Source organism: Condylura cristata, unplaced genomic scaffold (genome assembly GCF_000260355.1).
Source record: "Condylura cristata isolate star-nosed mole 26May11 unplaced genomic scaffold, ConCri1.0 scaffold00004, whole genome shotgun sequence".
Taxonomy (NCBI): domain Eukaryota; kingdom Metazoa; phylum Chordata; class Mammalia; order Eulipotyphla; family Talpidae; genus Condylura; species Condylura cristata.
The window spans coordinates 49,975,807-49,997,766 of record NW_004567105.1 but is presented as its reverse complement, the minus strand read 5'-3'; the positions used below and the strand labels follow the sequence as shown (position 1 = coordinate 49,997,766).

Below are 21,960 nucleotides of genomic sequence, written 5' to 3'. Positions count from 1 at the left end.
GATCTGCCTGTTCTGCTCCCCACTCTGTCCCTGGTGAATCCTCTCACCCTCCGCATCTCTGGCCTGTACCCCAATTCTGTATGAATAAATAAAAAAAATCTTAAAAAAAAGACATGAAAAGTAAAAGCTAAAAGAAAAACCTTAAAAATGGATATTAGAGAAAAATATAGGATAATAACATTAAGACACTGAGTCAGAAATATGTTCTAAATAATATAAAGGACAAAATACTAATACAGTAAGAACTCGCAGTTCTAGGTTTGGAGAGAAGGTGGAATCCCAAAGCCGTGGACCTGTATTCTAAACTGCTTTCTCCTTAAATAATTTATTAATATGAATGGAAAAGTTGGGAATATCAAATTATTTTTATACTCTTTCAAAGATTTATGATTTAACAATCATGATTGAAACTATGGTGACAGCACATGGGTGAAGTGGTGGTGGGAAGTTCACAGGGATTACAACTGAGATGAAAAAATGTACAAAATGAAGAATCATATAAAATATAAAAATATATAAAAATAAATAAACTTAAAATAATCAAGATTAAAATATTAAATTATTAAATAATGAGATGGAGGATTTTGGGGTAAATTGGATAATATACACTGAGATCAACTGAGAAGTAGAAAATTTGAAAATACAACTAAAATTAAGAACTCAATTAACTGATTTAATAGATTAAACACTGATAAAGAGAGAATTAGTGTGTGGTGGAGCAGCAGTTTAGGTAAGAATAGTCAGAATGAAAATGTTTCCTTTTCCCGTGCACCATTATTTTCCATTGTGCTTTTGAGGCCAGGATAAATTAATATAAAAACTGACAAGGGTGTCACAAGTCCAACCTCGTACTTGAAAATAGATTTTTTTAAATTTCCAAGCATATTGAATCCAGCAAGATGGGTGCTGGACCACAATAAAGCTGAATTTATGCTAGGAATGCATTGCTGGCTTAACATTCAAAAGTCAGTACAAATTACCAATTCATGATGGTGGAGGTTCTATGGGGAATACATCTGATGTAAAATATATGCAAATAAAGTAATTATAAAAAAAACAACAAATGAGTTATTCAATAGCATAAAAGAGAAAATATGTATGATTATTTCAATAGTTTTAGGGAAACATACAGTTGTGCATGCTTTCGCAATAAAATTTAACAAACTCGGAATGAGAAAGGACATCATTAATCTGATAAACCCACTTTTAGAACCTAAAACATGTATATTACAGTGAATTGGGAATTGCTACTTAGATTATGACTGTTACTGCTACTAGTAAAGGGTGTACCATTTTGTCCTATTCTTTTTATGTTTGGGAATATTTATTCATATAAAATTTAAAATCAATATGGAATAGACAACTCAATAGAAAAATAGGCATACATATTTTAAAGTTCCTAAAACTTGATACTAAGTAACCAATGAATTTAATAAAAGTATTCATCTTCATTAACTATCAGGTAAGTGGAAATTAAAAGCATGGTATGATACTCAGCCACCGGAATGATTACTCTCAGATGTTGCTGTTAGTATGCAAATTGTATAACCACTCCAGATAACTGACAATTTCAACTAAAACTGCACACAGGTAGAACTTAAGACCCAGAGATACTGAACACATACTTTTGTGCAAAACACATGTGTGTAACATTGGCATTAAACAAATATTAGAAATAACTCAATTGCTAACATTTAAAATTATAAGTAAATCAGGATTAAAAATACAAGAGTAAACTGCACACCAGTGTAAATGAATTAAAGCTACACACAACAAAAATTAATCTCAAAAATAAAATGGCAACCCAAAGATACCAGACACAAAAATGTGTGCCATATGGTACCATTTTATTGTAGCATTGTTTTTAATAACAAAAATATAGACAATTCAAATATTTATAACCAGAAAAATGGATACACTGTGGTAGTAATAGAAGTTCCAGAGATACTGAAAATAAGTGAACTAGCATTTCTGTGCAAATAAAAACCACAATAAAATACTAGCTCACAACGGTGAGATTGAACCATATCAAAAAATCCACAAACAACTGGTAAGGGTGTGGAGAAAAAGGAAACCTGATTACGCTCTTGCAGGGAATGTAGACTGGCGCAGCCCCTATAGAAAGAAGTGTGATGATTCCTCAAAAGACTAAAAATGAGTCTACCATATGACTCAGAAATTCCACTCCTAGGCATCTATCCAAAGATCATGGAACCACAAATTTGAAAGGAAACTCAAATTTTTATGTTTATAGAAGCTCTGTTTACAACACCCAAGATATGGAAACAACCTAAATGCCCCAGAACAAGATCAAGAAGATTTGACTACATACACACAAATGGAATACTACAGAGCAATCAAAAAAGATAAACTCATGACACCTATGGCAACATAGGTAGAATTAAAAGGTATTTTTTCTAACTAAAGTAAGCCACAAGGAGAAAGAGAAATACCAGATGGTTTCACTTAAATGTGGAATCTAGAGAAACCAAAGAAAGGACGAGACAAAGACAAACTGTACGACCAACCCTTGAAAACTGAGTATAGATCTGAAATATTCAGGAGGGAAGAGGGAAGGGGGAAGAAAAGGGGAAATGTAATAGAGAGGGAGGTGGGAGAGAGAGGGTTAGCTTGATGCAGGGTGGTAGATGACTGTGGGTACTTTGATGATGGAACAATTATGGTCCTTCTCACAGGGGAGAAATCATATAATGTGAAAAAATAAACAAGGTTGTTAATAGAAAAAATTAGCATTTCTGCACAAACATAATAAGTGAAAAATGCAAGAGTTGGAAGATCATAGATATTTTGATAGTAAACTGACCAATAAGTTATTTGATATTCACATGTATTTAATAAATTGATGTGGAGGGGAAAAGGAACGATGAAATAAAAATTCAAAATAGTTTCCTTTTATAAAATGTAAGGTCCATGAGTTGGGGCTCTTTATCTCTTCTTTTGTTGTTTCACAGTTTCTAGCACAACGCTTGATACACAGTAGACACTCAAATACTTTTGAACCAATAAATGAAGAAGGGGGACTGATAATGGGAGTTATAGTCAGAGTGGAAAATTTCTGTCACTTTAGCTGGATAATAGGCATAAAGAGGGTATTATTTATACCACATATGTGAAGATGTAATCTTCTGTCTTGTGAAATAGAATGAGCATTAAAATTTAAAAAATAGGCCTTCCCTGGTGGTGTAGCATGTTAAAGCACAGCACTGAGATGCTAAAGCCACCTCAGCATGAGTTCTATCCCAGACAGAGGTGATCCACATGGTGCTGCAGACTTCTCCTGACCTGCCCACTTCTCCCCTCAGCAATGTATTATCAGTTGGCCTATTCTGCTCCCCACTCTGTCTCTGGTGAATCATCTCACCTCCCCTACACGTCTGGCCTGTACCCCAGTTCTGTATGCATCAATAAATAAGTCTTACATTTTTTTAAATGCACTACTGAACTTTTATATGAAAAAGAGATATCCTCACCCTAGTCTCTCAGATCCAATTCATAATTGCCTGTGCCTTAGCCTCCTTGAAGGTGGATAGGGGTGCTAGGTGGGTTTTGTCACAGGAACAGACTCAGAGATGCTGCTTAACTCCATCTTTCAGGTGAAAAAAATTAAGAGCAGCACTTTTACTTATGGTTTTATTTAAAAGTAGTCATGTTCATGTGTCCTGCTTTGTTAGTTTTTTCTGCTTTCAGAGTTAAGGAATAAAGAAGAAAAAGCTTAAAGTAGGTCTACTGGGGATGGGGAGTGAGAGGGGAGTGTATGCTTGAGATCATGGATAACTTTTATGAAAAAGTAGTATAAAATTCTTATTTATTTCCTTTTTCAGCTCCCATGAGAATTTTCAAAATCTATGCAAAATATTTTTGGCTAATTCAGAAAAATACCTACTTAAGGTGTCCCCAAAATATAGTTTCGGAAGACAGAAAGTTACCCAATGTAACCACATGTGATTACTTGCCCAAAACTTTCCCTGGTATCCCATGGGGCAAATGCAGATCAATGCTATTCTTTAGTCGCTTTTGCAATATATATATATTTAGTCTTTCAGAAACCAGCCATCTGTTTAAACAACTTGGAGGGTGAATGCTATTAGTGAGCCTGTTTCCACAGTGTTTCAATTCATTCCAGTAAATTCTGGCTGAGTGCCCCTGATGTGCCTAGCCCCTTGTAGAAATGTGTGGATTCTAGCAGTAGGTTCTAATTCAAAGACAGCTCAAATACAAAGCAACCCCCTCCACAACCTACTTGATGAATTAAGAAACCAGACAATGGTATCTTAAGAACCCATATTCATTAGGGCACCTTAAAGTTATTACAAAAGTATGTCACCAACTTCAACAAGCTATTTATAAAAGTACTTACAGTCTACAAGAAACTGATATCAAAATATGTTAATGTGCCCTCCCTGGTGGTGCATTGGATTGGGACAAAACATTGCAGCCACTTCAGTGCAAATTTGATCCCTGGCTCTGGAGGTGACCCACATGGCACAGAAGACCTCTCCTATATTGCCCGCTGCTCCCCTCAGCAGTGTATTTTCAGTCAATCTGTCTGTTCTGCTCCCCACTCTCTCTCTGGTGAATCTGCTCGCCACCCCTGCACCTCTAGCTTATACCCAGTTCTGTATGCATAAATAAATAAATCTTTAAGCAACAACAACAAAATATGTTAAAATGCCTACAAGTCGGCCCTCCCTGGTGGCCAGCGGGTTAAAGCACTACACTGAGAGGCTTGAGCCACTTCTGCATGAGTTCGATCCCCACCTGCCCTGGAGGAGATCCACATGATGCGGCAGACCTCTCCTGACCAGCCCGCTGCTCCCCTCAGCAATGTACTTCGTCGATCTGCCTGTTCTGCTCCCCGCTCTGTCTCTGGTGAATACTCTCACCATCCGCATCTCTAGCCTGTACCCCAGTTCTATATGAATAAATAAATAAATTTAAAAAAATGCCTATAAGTCATTAAGAGCATAAAAATTCAACAGAAAAATGGCCAAAAATTAGAACTAAGCTTTTAACAGGAAACATATAATGCACAATAGGTGCATGAAAAAAAAATTCAATATTACCAGTGACCAGAGAAATACAAATCAAGATCAAATGAGATATCATTGTACCATTTGAGTGGTCAAAATGGAAAAAGTTGACAATACCAAGTATTGGAAAGGGCATGGATCCACAGGATTTTACATACATTACTAGTAGCACTGTGAATTGGTGTCATTCCATTGATAACTAATTCAGCATTATCTCCTAGAGTTAGAGATTCATGTGCCCCATGACCCAGCAGTTCTCTAGTGAAGCATTTGCACATTTCTAGTAGAAGATGTGTTCTCAAATGTTCAGAGCACCACTGTGTAGCATGGGAAAAACCTGGAGACAACCCAAAGCCAATGGATGTTTAAATTGCAGTACATTCATAAGTGAAATATGCAAGTCAAACCAAGTAAGCATATAATAATATGCATGACCCTCAGTAATCTGATGATTTTCAGTGGAAAAAGTCCTTAAATATTATGTAACCTCATACCTTTCTCATAAAGTTAAACATAATAAACATAAGAAAAATAAATTTAAAAATAGAAAGGCAATGAAACTACCTAAATAGAAAGCAAGAAGATGGTAATCAAGTTTGCAAAGTCCAGTGGAGGGAAGCAGAACAACAGAATGAGCGTGCAGAGATGTTGATTTCTGGGTGGTGCTTAGCTTTTGTTTTACATGGTATGTTTGGAGATGCTTATTACTGTATAATATAACTAGCAAAATAAGTGTTAATGGGTCATGGAAAGACCAATGAAGATTGTGCTGTGGAACTAGTATTATAGTTAATCCAATTTTGTTTTTCTGAGGCTCATAATAAAGAAAAAGTTACCATTTGTTGTCAAAAGAAGATAGATATCAGAAATGCAGATTTTTATTTTTTTTTTAAATTTTCAAGTACCACTTCAACTTATCCTTAGGGGCAATAGTGCTATACATATTAAGGAAACCACGATCCTGACATTCAATAGAGAACGAGAGAGTTTTGTTTTCAAGATTTTGATTTTCATGGTTAGTAGAGAAAGTAAATAAGTTGTTAATTATAACAGAATTATCTAAGTGATAAGATAATTATAAAGCAAGAAAGTACAGGTGCGTGAAACTAATCAGTGCATGGAGGAAGACAGCCTAGGAGGATGTAAAATCTAACATTGGGCTTGAAAGGTAAGGATATTTTCGGTAGAGAAATCTCATTATGTGAAGCCTATGGATGAGTAAATGGGGAGCGCTCAAAGTTGTTTCATTTGGCTGAAACATAGAAATAGGGAAGGGCTAGAAGGAAAGAGTCAAGCCCTTGAAGGAACCTTGTAAATTATACAGTAGGTTTGGGGGCCTTAACTCAAGAGGCACAGGACTCCACGGAGGAGTTGAAGTCAGAGACTTTTCAGTTCATGAACAGCAGGACAGGAAGCAAAAAGGCTCAATTCAATTTGGTAGAGCCCGAGACAGCTGTCCAGGAGGGCATGATGAAGAGAAGTAGGCAGATTACAAAATATTGAGCAAGAATAAATAGAACTCAAAGATGGACTGGATTTAGGGACTGAAAAGAAGGACAAGGTCAAGAATGATTTTGACATTGGAAAATGGTGGTGGCCAATGTTGAAACTTGAGACAATGGGAGAAGCACGGATATTATGTGTAGTACATTCTATTTGTCTCAGCATTTATTCACAGTATTTCACAATTTTTCTCAGATAAACTGATATTTCTCCAACAAAGCATAGCTCATAAGCTCTAGAAACCACAAAGATCCTCTCCTTATTTTCAGATACCTGCACTGAATTATTAAAGACCCTCTTGCAAAGTATCATGGGAAGAAACTTTAAATGAAGACTTCAAAAACCCATAACCTAACATAAATGCTGCTTCTCTTTCATTTGTACATATTTTTTTAGATGAGTTACTTACATAACATAAAGTTTAGGGATATTATGAACTATTACTGATATCATCAAGATTATAAAATTAAGCCAGAGTTCTTCTGATTTTTCTTCTTAAAAACAATGTAATAATAATTTTTTTTAAAAAAGATTTATTTATTTATGCATATAGAACTGGACGCAGGTCAGAGGTGCAGAGTAGTGACAGGACGCACCAGAGACAGCGTGGGGAGCAGAACAGGCAGATGGATGAGAGGTCTGCCGTGCCATGTGGGTCACCTCCAGGGTAGGATCAAACTCATGCTGAAGTGGCTTTAGCTTTTTAGTTTTGTGCTTTAACCTGCGGTGGCATCAGCATCAGGGAAGGCCATAATTATTATTTTTTAGTGGGCATATGAATTTTTATTACATACTATATTCTCTTTACCAGGCACTAAAAAAAAAAAAAATGTAATTACCTAAATAGGGCTCTCAATTGGGCAATAGCTAGATTGTAAAATCTTTTTTGGGTATACCATAAACAATTACACATACTCCTTTTTTTTTCATATAACAGATGATAAGCATGTTAAGAAAACAACATTAATTTCCTAGAATAACTGTCAAGTTGAAATTTTCTGAGCCATGGTAAAAGAGGAATGCAGAGATCTGTGCCCTGTAAGAGTCTGGTACAATAACCAGAACTGCGGTCACTTTTATGGATAATTCTCCTGGAAACATTTTTTTGCCAAAGACTTATTTACTTATGCATACAGAACTGGGGTACAGGTCAGAGGTGCAGGAGTGGTGAGAGGATTCACCAGAGACAGAATGGGGAACAGAACAGCAGATCTACAAAGTACACTGCTGAGCGGAGCGGTGGGCGGGTCAGGAGAGGTCTGCTGCACCATGCGCGGAAGTGCCTGTGGTGAGCTTCACAATGTTGCACTTTAAACCGATGTGCCACAAGGGAGGGCCCTCTTCTGGAAACTTTTAAAGCAAGAATACCACAGGAATGATGATGCATTGCTAGGCTATAAGAAATGTTGGTTATCTCTATATTAGTCCCTGAAACATTACTGTTACTTGGCCTTGGACAGAAAAGTCAGTAAAAATCCATGTCCGTGATACTTTATATACTATGCAGGAGAGAGAAGAAAAGGGAAGCAGAAATAGTTTATGTAGCATATAATAAGGATCGTTAACATTAGATGTTAATTCTCATGCTGCCAATGTATGTACTTACGTGGATGGGAATGTCACCAAATATTTAGCAAAATGGAATTTTGCGTCAGAGAGTTTGAAGTCAAATCCTGGTGTTACCACTTCAAAAGCAATGTGACTTTGCAGAGATTACTTAAACCCTGTAAATCTTAGTTTTTTCATTGATGCGATGGTGCACTATGCTGCTTCTTTGGACTTAATGAGTTAATGCAAAAAAACCTAGACTAGCACCTGATATACCATATTCAAGAAATGGAAAACTGTAAAATAAAGCATCATGGATTTATACTAATGATTCATAACAGGCTAAAAAGTATAATAGATTTAAATGCCTAGTAAAATCAAACACTGTAAAATATTTAAATTTGTAAGTACTTGATCTTTTTAACATGGTCTACAGGAAACAATGTGATAATAGTATCATATTGTACCAACTCTAAGGATATGCATTTTAAATATTTAAATGGGGTATTAAATTTGCCTACACAGATATACTAAAATTTGTGGAAAGGATGATTACAGATCCAGATCCAATAATGGAACATTCCTTTAAGAAATACAATGTTATCCATGCTGTTGTGCAAAATGGTTAAGAAAAGCCAGACTCCAAACAGAAAGTTCCAGAAAATACCTCTACCCTTTATTTTTGTTTATGTTATTCGTGTTATATATGTACAATAATAATGGTTGATAAAAATATGTCCAACTAAATAGAGAACTTAAAAATCAACATGAGATAAAAATTCTAGTGATGAGTTTGTTTCACAATTTGTCATTCATCACACTATCACATCAGTAGTGGAACAACTGACATCTGATGGCAGTTTTTAAATATTTACTTATGCAGACAGAACTGGGGTACATGCCAGAGGTGCAGGGGCAGTGAGAGGATACACCAGAGACAGAGTGGAGAGCAGAACAGGCTGACTGATGAGGTACACTGCTGAGGGAAGCAGTGGGCGGGTCAGGAGAGGTCTGCCACACCATATGGGTCACCTCTGGGGCAAGGATTGAACTCATGCTGAAGGGCTTTAGCTTCTTGGTGCTGTAACCTGCTGCACAACCAGGGAGGGCCCTGATGACAGTTTTATTGAAATATGGTAAGCAATAAAGTCAAGAGAATTTAGAGAGATTAGAAAACTGCACTGAAAAATCTTCCACATGACTATTTCCTAGCTTTTTCATTGGTCATAGCCCAGTGCAGAAATCAACTAAATTTTCATAGCTGTTGATAGGCCAACAACAATAAAAAAAAAAATCGGTATTAGGTCCACATAGTGGAATACTGGTCTGTGGTAAAAGGGAACAAAGTACTGATACAGGTATCAATATATAAGATAATAATCATGCTGAAACAGAGAAGCCAAGTGAAAGGGGTACCAACTTTCAATCATGCTGAAACAGAGAAGCCAAGTGAAAAGGGTACCAACAAGTGAAAGGGGTACCAATTTATGATTCCCTTTTAATCCATTTTAACAGAAAGCAAACAGTGAATGCCTTGGATGTTGGGGGTGGGGTAGGAGATATCAGTGGATAGAATTTTAAAGGGGGAAAATTCTGGAGTCACTAGATGTGTTCTCTATCCGATTCTGGTCATGGTTTCATGGATGCATACATTTGTCAAAATCAAAATTAGGAAAAAGAAAGAAAAATAGTGTTGCTGAAGGCACACTTATCTTACCTCCTCATTTTTAATTATGTTCTCTTTGGACAAATGATCAACTTTCTGTGTCTTTGTAAAGTATCTAACTGAATTAAATAATTAGGAAAATTGTGCGGATTAAATAAAATGAGGTAGATATAATGTTCAATACCAGACTGTGCAACTATTTAAAACTACAATAAGTGACTGCTGTGATAATGACCTATTGTTTTACTTGAGAAATCAGACTACTTCCTCGTGTTTTGCACAGTGTGTAGTGGAAAGCTCTGTGTTATATCTACCACCCACATGACACAGATATTTTTAAATATATGAACATAAATAAATTAAACTTTAATTTGGTTTAAGCCACATATAAAAATGAATGAATAAAAGCATATTCACCAGTCTTGAAATGGTCTGATTTAAAATATAATTTAAGTGTCCTACACCAAAACTTAATTTGAAGAGACTGAGAACATTAGAAGGGTGGGTTACCAACATTAGTTGCCAAGATGAATAAATAAGTGATTGTTTGTCATGAAAGTCAGGCCATGTGTCCTAAGAATACACAAACCAAAACCATGTTGTCATCAATAGGGTTTTAAACATGAGGCTTGACTGGGAGATTTAAAGGCAGACACACTACTCTAACAACTGAATTGCTACAAGCATGGGCATTGTGAAGAAAGGTCTCAGGTAAATATAGAAAAAGTTATTCATTTAACAACAGATAATGAGATGACAGTGTGTTTTATGTATATATGCCTTTCCAAAGATTCTCCCTCATTGAATCTCAAATTTGAGAATTCTTTTAAATAAAAAATAATTGTGGTTCTCTGGTGTAGCTTAAAAATTTTATTTCTAACATTCCTTAAAGGTATGTTTATATAACTAGATATAAGCAACTGTAAAGTAGAATTTAAAAAAATAAAGGCAAAACAACAACCAATACAGTTAAAATTGACTGCATTTATCAAATATAGTTTTACTGAAACCTGCTTGCAACAGGAATATGGTATTGATTGAACAAACTTTTTTTGAGCTTAGGCTGACTGAATTACCAAGTTGTGTGTGATAAACGATTTTCCTGTCATTTTTCTCTATTTGGATTACTGATAATATTTTCCCTTACTTCACATGCATTTAGTCCTATAGTCCTTTTCATTTGCCTTTAGTAAATAAATGGGTCCAATGTGATCATAAACCCACTTGCAAATAAGGATACCATATTATCTTTTGCTTTGTAGCAAACACCACGAAACTCAGTGGACTAAAACAGCACTAATCATTTATCTCTCAGAGTTTCTTTGGGTCAAGAACCCACAAGTAGCTGAGCTGTGCAGTTCTGACTTGGGTCTTTCATGACAGGGAAGTCTCAGATGGTAGTTGAGGCTAAAGTCATCTCAATGTCTTCATCACTCACAAGGCTGGTACTGGGCTAGAAAGACAGCTAGCTAGGGCTCTTCCAGCAATATCTATGCACTCTCTCCATTTGGTTTCTGCTGCATGGAAACCAGATATGGCTTTGGGAAAGCCATATTTTTTATATGGTTGCTCTGAGGTCATATGTATGCCCCAAGAGTGAGTGAGCCAGGGAAAGCCATATTAACATTTCTAACCTAGGCTTGGAGTCATGCCATGTCATTTTGCTCATTTTGTTCATTAGAAGCAAGTCACTAACTTCTGCCTATATTTAAGGGAAGAGAAATTAGACTCCCTTTTTGAAGGGAGGAGTGTGGGAGAATTTGCAATGTATTTTAAAACCTCGAGATCTTGAAATCATATAGTCATATTCAACTTTAAAATCTTCATCTGCATGATTCAGTATATACTTTCATCTCTATACAAATATTTCATTTGCTTCTAATTCACAGATCCCTAAGAAAAGAGAAACCAATTCCCATTTGTATGTGGACCTCAGTTTTAGAAAGACTTAGTTTTGCACCAATTACAAGAATCTTCTTAACTCACAGGGTAGGAGAATGCATTAAAATAGAAGACAAAAAAAGACCAATGGAACATTGCTGTGAGTTGGTGACTTGTCTTCTTTTTAGAATCCTTCTCAATATATTTTAATGATGGCTAATAGGCCCACTCCATAAATATCTAGGGTTTGGTCTCAAGATCTTCCAATTTTGTTCATTACTCAGTAAATATTCACTATGACACAACACACTCTTCCTGGTTCCTGGATATGAGCGTAACAGTATTGCAGTCTCAGTCTGCATGGATATTCTGCATCTAGTACTGAGAACAGACATTCAACAAAAAAATCACAAATGTAGTAATACTATAGAAGAAGTTGTCAGCTACTATGGAAATACAAACTTAATCTGAGGGATGTGGCTGTAACAGCAATGACACATAAGCTAACATTCCAGAGAAGATCACCAGTTGAAGAGGTAGAGGTGGGAGGACCTTCCTGACTTCTATATTTGTTTTCGATGCTGTATAATTTCTCTTTTCCAATGTTATACATGAAATTTGCTCCTACTACTGAAATAGATTTCTGGTTCACTAAAGAATGTTGATGGATAAATGGACTATGAATATGCGTTACAATTTATACTGAAGAATGATTTGGCACTCTATAAATCCTGGTAAGACCTAATGGGAAACAGATATCCAAATGGCCAGAGGTGCTCCTATACAAACTGGGATCTCATGAAGGCAGCCATTGAGATCAAGACACTTTGAACAGGCTAGCAGGGTCTTCCTTCCACAATCAATTAATTCCCCATCTCTGCAACTGAGGACAGTCAGAAAAAAAATAAATGACTCTGATTCCCACTGACTTCAGAAACAGCCTGAGCCTGAATGTCTCTGAACCAAATGATCTTTGCTTTCCTTGTATTTTCCCACTTATCAGTAAGGCTCCTGTCACTTGAGAGCTGTCTCTGCCCCTCTATAAAGAAACAAGGAGGGTGAAAGTGCAAAACCCTTCTTGCCTCTGACTGAGAATTCAGATGTCCTGAATAGTTTCTCTCTCTGGGGAGGATATGTCTTAACCCATCACCTGGAAGGGGATGAAAAGGTCTCATCAGAATCCTTGCACGCTGGGGCTGCATTTTCTCCTCTCCGATCCTGAATTATCTTGTGTGCAGTTGGTATGCTTAGCTTTCATCAGTTACTCATGAAGGTCACCTAAACTGGTAGGGAAGTTGTCTCTGTACCAGCTTTTCTGTTAAGGCTCATATTAAAACTCCTTAACTGGAGTGGGGGGAGGGTTGAATAATCAGAATGGAGGCTGGCCATAAGGGCAGACATCAGCCCTTTAATTTCTCAATTGTGGGGCAATCCAAGAGTCTGGAAGGGAGAGAGTGTCAGGATGGTGTCATTGACTAACTGGTCTGGACATAGTTTAGAATTCCAGCAACTGGTGTGTCTGTAAGGGTGGTGCCTGTTGAATAACTGAGTATGTGGGCAGTGTGTAGTCAGATCCTAAAGTGTCAGGAGAACGTGGCAGAAAGAACTGGAGTATCAGTAGATTTTAGTGCCTACATCTTCAGCTTGTTAGGTGACTCGGGAGACATCACTTTTTTCCCTCAACCTTAGTTTTTTCATTGGACTAAATGATTTTAAGCTTCCTTCCAGCCCTAACATTACTATCCATGTTTCAAAAGCCATGATCTGTTTTTTATTAACAGAGACATCATTGTTCTGTGATCGGGAGCCTGGGCAGTCCTACTTGGGTCTTTACCTTGCTCAGTGATCCAGGGGTGGTTCGATACATTTTCTAGCCCCCAATTCTTCAATTGGAAAATGTGATTATAATAGTTTATCATATAGACTTGTGATGAGGCTTAAAAGAGTTGATGTGCAAGAATATTTTGCACCACACTTACTGCCACAGAACTTAGTAGCTGTTAGTTCTTTTTATAGTTAATGGCTAGAGTGGGGTGAAGAGCTGCAGAGCAATTTTTTTCAGCCTTTAGTCTCATTCAGGAATAGTAAAGGGATTTTTAAATCCCAACCTGTGCTCATGGAGGGCGAAGGCAGTGGTATGGCCATGTCTTCAGGAGGAGTGCTAGGCATGGCCCGAGGGCCCCCTCTCTGAAGTCTCAATCTGTTCAGCAAGACTCTTCCATGTGCCAACTTTTTCTAAGCCATGAAAAGATTTAGAGTTCATGGTGAAGTGAGATGTTCAACAAAGGAGGATTCTGTCTTTTATTGGAATTTGGAAGCGGTATTTCAAGGCCTTTTTATTTCAGATGTTATCTTTTTTCCTTCTAGAGGTGTAACTAGGCTGGAAGTTGTGGTAGAAGTTCTGGACAAAACTTATCCGAGTTGGAACTTTGCTTTCTAACATGGAGGACATGGATATCTTAAAGAACAGTAGTGACCCAGAATTTCAGTAGAAGGGAAATGGACACCGTTATAAATAATTGGTTGTAAGGTAGTTGAAATCCTGAGAATTTACTAACCCATTTCATTGAAGAGCCAAGTAATATGCTGACTTTTGGCTTGGCTGGCTCACACTGTTCAAATATTTTCAGTGGGACTTGTTCATTCATCTTTTCACCTCAGTTTTTTTTTTTTCCCCTAAGTTTTTTTTTATTTCAAGGAGATTTCCCCCTCTCTGCAGGTGGTGGCTAATAAGTCCATTAGGAACTTTAGGCTTTCCCTTACCAGTTTAGCAATCCCAGCAGAAAATGAACACTTTTCATATCATGCCAGCAAAATCCCAGGTGGAATTCTCACAGCTCCAACTTGAGTGATGAGTCCTTCTGTAAATTCCACCCTGGCCCACAGGAAGCTCTGTACTGATTGGTGGGTCGCAGGCCAGAGCTTTCCTTTGTGCCAAAAGGAAGTGTCACGTTCAAACCTCACTCACTGAGAATAGGGAAAGGTGAGTCACCCCCAAATTGGCATGTTGTTCCTAAAAGAAGAGGATCAATATTCAACAGGCCCCACTCCAGACAGGGGTTAGAATAAAGAAAGCCTCCCTCAGACGTGCTCACAGACAAATGTAAATATGAAACTTTAGTGAAACAGTAGGAAAATCAAAGGTCAGTCTTTGTGAATCATTTTGCAATTCTCCCTTTCTGTCTGTCTTGTCTCTCTCTCTCTCTTTTTGTAAAATCCTGGATATTCATTCATTCAGCAAACCTCAGCACTAACCAAGCCTTCCTCTATGCCTGGAGCTGAGCTAAGAAGCCGAGTACAAGAGGAAGACACTCTGAACTGTGGTTGGCGTCGGGTTGGAAGCTGAACATGCCACAGCTTTGTCATATTGCCCCTGACACGGATTTCGGTATTTTATTATTCTTCTCAAGTAAAGCTTGGACCAGTTTCTTTCCCTTTGAACGCTGAGGGCTTGGTTTCCAGCTTCCTTTGCTGGAAGGCATATTATGAAATAGGATGTACCTTCAGAGATGCAGGTAAGAAATCTGAACTGCATGGCCTCACATAAACCTCACCAGGCCTCTGTGAGGGCTCCTTCCCCCTTCAACAGGTGTAAGGACAAAGGGCTTATTGTCCTTAGCTGCCTATAGGATAAATACAAAGAACAAGTCCTTGCTGGTTAATCTGCTAGCGATAAAGAGTATTGTTTTATCTCTTGCCATCTCCGCAGCTCCATGGGATGAGTTCTATTGTGACACAAAGTCCACTTTGTCTTTTCAACCCACTGAGACGTTTCAGTTGACCTTTCATATATTCTTCGGTTGTCACAATCTGAGCGCCACGTTGGTATCAAGCAGAGGGAATTATCATTTTCCTCCCCCCACATGAGCATGATCATCTGCAGAAGTGCTATGATGCTGAAAAACAGCATAATTCTCTTCTGCTTTAAAAAATATTTTTTTTTCCGGGCAGTTTTAAGTTTACAAAACACTTGGACAGGAAGTACAAGAGTTCCCATCTCCGCCCTCACTCTTCCTCAGCTTTGCTTCTTATTAATATCTTCCATGTGTGCATTAACATGCTGTATCTGTTTTAACTGGTGTGCTGATACTAATCATTAGCTAAAGACCATGATTTACAATAGAGTTTACTCTACACTGTATCTTCTCTGTGTCTGGATAAACGCAATGATGTGTGCTCACCATTGTGGGGCCATATAGAACAGCTTCACTGAGAATGCCCTGTGCCTCACCTGTCCACCCCCCTACAAGTCTTTCTCTGTAAGTTTGCCTTTTCAGAGTTCCTGTAGTTGGGAATCACATAGCCTTTTCAGATTGGTGTCTGAGTACATTTAAGGTTCGCCCATGCCTTTTCCTGGGGTGAGGAAAGTATTATTATTTTTTTAAAGTATTATTATTACTAAATAGCTTCTCACTGATATTTAAAACTTTCAGTGTATAGAAGTAGTATACTTTTCCTCATCTCATTCACTTTATCCTGATATTTTCATTCGCATGAGGTTACTAATCATCACCTAAAATGGACTGACTACATGTTTTGAAATAATTAAATAACATTTCAGAACAATCTCAAGTTCCTTTTGTAGAGCAGAGAAATAAAGAGAAAATTCTAATTTTTCACTCATGGCCAAGCTAGAGAAGGTCTGTTTAGGCTGCAGGCAACGTTGGTGTTCTTGGCACTTTTACCCCGAATTTATATCCATATAATAGTGTTTGCCCTAAAATAAATAATATCACCCCCCCCTTTTTTTTTCTTCTAGCAGAGTCAGAATTCCCACCTACCTGATCAGGAGTAACATTTGTTTTTAAACCGTGAAGCAAGCAGTTTTCTTCTTTATCTGCATTCCCTAGCCAGACTCTATTTAGCCCACAAGAATAGCAGGGAGGAGCTCCCAACCACTTGCCTGCTCACAGGCTCTAGAATTCAAGAGGGTGAGTTTACTAGCTTGTGCGTCTTTTAACAAATGAGCTTTCCTCCCGTGGCCTCAGCTTGCTCTTTTGTAAATCACAGCTAGTAGCAGGCTGCACCTTGTGAAGCTGTAAAGGGTATGGACAGAGACAATCCATGGGGGAAAGTTAACCACAGTTCTACCAGCAAAAAAACTTCCTCAAACACCATCCAGCCACATGGGGCAATAGATCTGTGTATAAAGGAAATACTGAGTTCAGAGTAGGGACTCATTAAATTATTTCTGACTGATCAAGGGGGCAGTGGGAGGGTAAACCCTTTCACGTGTAGGCTCTCAGAGAACTCGGACATGTGCAGATACTTCTCACCTTAACTTGAAGCTACATCCTGGTAAGCCCACCAAGAGCCGAAAATACATTTTATACACCTCACCTACCAAATAGCAAACAGCCAAGTTTAACTGCACCTATGTGTTCAGAACACTTACGTTAGGGCAATTATGTTGAGTTTCATCTCAGGAGTAACTAAGTGCCTTCCTTTTCTTCTCACCAGACTTGGGCCACACAGGTGAGCTTTTTGTAGGGATCATGGGATGCGAAAACACAAAACCTAAACAAGGTAGTTCATAATACAGAATGATAGACTATTTATTCTCATAACTGCATGGTGGATAGCCAACAGCAGCTAGCTACCTCTGCTCAGATTCACCAGAGTAACTTCAGCCTGTCTCTAGACTGGGAAAAGACCACAATTCAAAAGCTGAAGCTTGGTTTCTACTGCCTATCGCTTTTGCATTACTGTAGAGTTACAGTCTTAGCCTCATTAAATTAAGGACTCGCTATATGAAGTTTATTTGGGTGGGGTCTAGCACTATGGAGCTCACACACAATTTGGGCACCTCACCCCGTGCAGTCTTCTAGAACCAAGGTAGCAGAGCTACCTTTTGGCTCTGCTGAGCCCGGGGCCACTGTTAACAATGCACACTCTTCTCCACTCACAAACAGCGCATTTCCTGAGCAAGCACATGCTTTGATAAGGTGATTTGTGGGCAACCCAGTTCCATATTTAATGAATGATTTCCTAGGATGAACAGGAAAGGTACAGAATCATTTTCTGTCTTTTCCTCTCCTCATCACAGCCTGCTTCCCAACACACACCTTCCAGATAAAATAACATCATTGAATAGTTATTAAGATCCAGGTGGTATAAAAAAATCTCAATCCCACCCAACAGAAGTGTTAATTCTATAGTGTGGGCATCATTTGTTATCCTACTTTTAATCTCACTCAAGTTCATTTTGCAGGTGAACACACCCTAGCTAAAGGCAGGGTAAGTCAACCCTGCCACACCCTGTCTTTCTCACATCGTTGTTTATCTATAAACTATCAAAGATACAGATGAAAATCCATTTAAGGGCGCTTGAAGCAGTTATACAAAGGCCAAATAAGGTGAGAGCATAAAAGCTTGATGCTAGGAAAAGCTATTACCTAAAGTGGTAGCATGCTGGCTCTATTGATAACATAAATAAAAATTAAAGATACCAGGAAAAGAGGACCAACTATTACAGGTAGGCATGAACTCAATTGTGTAAAAAAGCAACCATGAAAGAAACACAATAATAGCAGTTTGAGAAAGCTACACAGTTACTAGGATGATAAAGCGTAACAGTTCGTAGTTCAGACTCAGAAATGAGTGATGGTGAACCCTCATCCTAGTTGCCCACCTTTTTTACTTTAACTGAGCAACTCATTTAATTACCCTACCCGTCATTTCCTGCAGTACAACATCACATACATTAGTATCCACTTCTCAGGACTATATTTTGAAGACTTGAGGAAATGAAAAACAAAAAGGGACTTGATTATGTTTTACTCAGGTAGACTTTCAGTAAGAGCTCTTATTTTTAACATGTAAATAAGGACCGAGTCAGGAGACAGCCCACAGTAGAGCACTATCCTAACTTTACCACAATAAACCCTTTTATTCCACGGGGTCTCCTGAGGTTAATGTTTGCAAGAAACAATTCAGGAACACTGCCTTAAATAAATAAACCTTAGACTTTGGGGTTGGGGAGTGTCATCCTGGATATCCTTGTTAGAAAATTTAAAGTTTGAAAGGGTACTTGTGTGCTTTTGATTACATTCTGGGTGTCAGGTTTAGGGTCAGGAATGCATACTCATTTCTATGGAAAAATGAGATTCTACATCATGTCTACTTACAGCACTTTTTCTGGGAACCAAGTAAAAACAAGGATCTTCAGCTTAAATTATCTGTAAGGTACACAGAAGTCTGTCTACTTGCTCCGGGTCCGGGTGTCCCACCAACACCGAAGACATCACCAACCCTTTGGGAGCTACTATGAGTCTGGAAGAAGTATCTTGAGCCTCTGGAGAAGAGTAAACTGCCTGCAAGATTATGATATTTTATGACCTGTTATAGATGGAAATTCCAAGGTAAAGGGTTGCAGTTTTTTTTTTTTTTTTAATGCAAGGAAGCTCAGCAGAGAAACTCATTTTCCACAACTCCCAAAGTGTTTTTGTAATAAATCTGTGAATTTAATCAACCTGCTCTGTAGCGACAATCTCCCCTAATTGGGTACTTGTGAGGGATAATAGACATGATGACAAAAATACCTCATCTCTGGAAAAGGAATCTGGAGTTTCATCAATAATATTGATAATAAAGCTTCAACTCTCCCCCCCCCGCCCCCCACACACAAACATATACACCATAATACACAGCAAAATCTTGTTGCTGGTTCATCCTGTCTCAGGTGATAGTTACCTTTTAGACCATTTCTCTATCCTTCTTCCTGAACAAAAGCAAGAAAATGAAAACCCCAAAATGAAAGCTGGTGTTACCAGCACCATATTGCCCAGTAACTAAGGGTACCACTTAGCAGCCTTCTAGAGGTTTTCCGAGCAATTACAATGGTGTAATGGGGAACTGCCTTAGAAACACAGAACCCAAAAAACACAGCTCTGTTTCCTTTCTTGTTCTCTGGTAGGCGATTCCCACCCCTCTCTGTTGATTCTGGCAGTAAAGGTGGGGCTGGGAAGGGCCCCTGCCGGGAATGTAATACACACAGCTGTTGGCCATCAGCTAGCACAGCAACCTAGTGAAAAAAGTGGAGATTAGAGCTAGATTCTTCCTGTTCCCCAATTACCGGGATATATAGGACCTGTAGATCTAGTTAGTATCTGTCCAGGTTAGGGGACCACGACAAAAAAAGAGAAAAATTTGGACGCAGGCCATTCAGAGTTGATCTCCCCATTTGAAGGGGTTAGAGAACAATGGTAAATACAACATAGTTTTTCCATCTTGGAACATGAAAGAAGCAAAGCATGATAACTGAATTGAAGTGGCGGAAAAGGAAGAATTTCACAAGGGTGTCATCTGACCCAGTCTCATCCAACTGAGTCTGGCTTTCCAAAGCTCTTTCTACCTGGTGAGAGCAAGTCCCCTCGCACTTGGGGCCACTGGTGAGCAACATATGATCTTGGTGTTCAACACAGGAACTCATCTGGGGTGAGCAGACACAGTGCCAACACTGGAGGAAGAACTGTGAAATGTGCCATCTTCTCTGTGAACTGGAGGCAAACACTTGCTAGCACAACAAAAGAACTTGAGTGTTTCGCTCCACCGACCCTCACTGAGCGTGCACGGGGCATTGATGGGGCAGAAATGCAATCAAATCTCAGGTTGTGTTTTCTCTGCTTCCTCCCATTAAACAGCTTCATATGAATTGTTCCCCAAGCTAGTAGTAAAATTTAACCATTACTCCTTGCAGGAAAAATGGAAATCGTCACCTCCCTGGGAAGTCATCTCTTGGTGCAATTCTTGCTGACTTCAGCAAGCTTAAATGCACACACACATGGCAGGGCTTTCCAGAGTCTCTGTGCGGACCCACATAGATCCTTCTATGATCCATGCAAGAAGGGTCAACTTCACCTAAGAACTCTAGAAATGAAAATTCTTGGGCCCTCCCTGATGGCACAGCTGATTGAGGTGCAGCACTGCAAGCCAGCCACAGCCACTTTGGTGCGAGTTTGATCCCCGGCCCCGGAGGTGATTCACATGACGCTGCAGACCTCTGCTGTTTCGCTTGCTGCTTCCTTCGGCAGCATTCTTCATTGATCTGCCTGTTCTGCTCTCCATTCACCACCCCTGGGCCTCTGGCCTGTAATCCAGTTTTGTATGCATAAATAAATGAATCTTAAAAAAAAAAAAAAGAAATGCAAATTCTTGGTCACAAACAGCCTTACCAAATCAAGCTTTGGAGATTGGACCCAGTAATCTGTTTTAACAAGTGATTTCAACGCCCAATTAATTTTGAGAACCATTGATACAAATTGACTGTTTTGCCAAACTTCCTTACATTTTCATCTCTGTGTGCTGGGTTCATCTTTCCCTCCATTTCTTGTGCTTCTTTCTTTTCTTTCTGGCAATCTTCTACACAGTCTTTAAAATCCTTCTGAATCTTCTCTCCTGCATTAACCCCCCTTCCCAGCTCCTCAGCCCCCAACAAAACAACTTTCTCTTCACTGCAGCAGAATTACTTGCCCCAGGTTTGGACACCTTAGGCATCCTCTATTATACTGTAGTCATCACTTTATCTATTTTCAGTACTGGGCTGAGATGGCAAAAAAAAAAATGTGTAATTCAGCAAATATTTTATACAAAATATTGTAGGCCTCCCATAGTCATGCCAAAATAACGTAATGGTAATCAAAAAGTGGGTCACTGACTCATTAACCTAGTTCATCACTGCATGCCAAAAAAGGTTTCAGCTCTCTGCTGTAAAATCTGACATATGACACATGCTAGTTGTATAGCTTTGGGTAAGATATTTAATCTCTTTTTAAGTCTAACTGTACAGAAATGCTAATTGTATGTATTTCAGTCTTTAAGGGATGATTAAAAGAGAAATAAGTGTATAGTTCTTAGGAAAGCACCTGACCAGAGTGAGCCCACAGTGAAAGTTCTATTGCTGCTTATAATAAAGTCACCATTATCACCAGCACTATCATCACAGCAGGAGTAACTTGCATTGCTGGTACAGAGAACGTGAATGTAATATTTGAAATGTTTAAAAAGATCAGGGTTCTAGGCTTAGCTACACTATATCCTGGTGAATATAAGCAAATTAGACTTTATGGAAATGTTTCATATGTTATGCAAAAAGGGGCCTTCCCTAGTGGAACAACGGGCTAAAGCATAGCACTATGAAGTTATCACAGCCATTGCAGCATGAGTTCGATTCCAGGCCAGGGAGGTGATCCACATGGCATGGCAGACCTCTGCTGACCTCCCCACTGCTCCCCTCAGCAATGTACTTCATTGATCTGCCTGTTCTTCTCTCCACTGTCTCTGGTGAATCCTCACCTCCTGCACCTCTGGCCT

General features: G+C 38.6%; 1 long non-coding RNA gene across 1 annotated transcript in view; it reads left to right on the top strand.

The window, feature by feature from the left end:
• The window catches only part of LOC105854770, a 118,377-nt gene extending 97,802 nt beyond the window's left edge, over positions 1 to 20,575 (top strand). The window contains exons 2-4 of the long non-coding RNA XR_001146291.1: positions 14,888 to 15,164; positions 18,779 to 19,010; positions 20,073 to 20,575. This is a non-coding gene — a long non-coding RNA (uncharacterized LOC105854770). The remainder of the gene's footprint in view (positions 1 to 14,887; positions 15,165 to 18,778; positions 19,011 to 20,072) is intronic.
• The last annotated feature ends 1,385 nt before the right edge of the window (positions 20,576 to 21,960 follow it).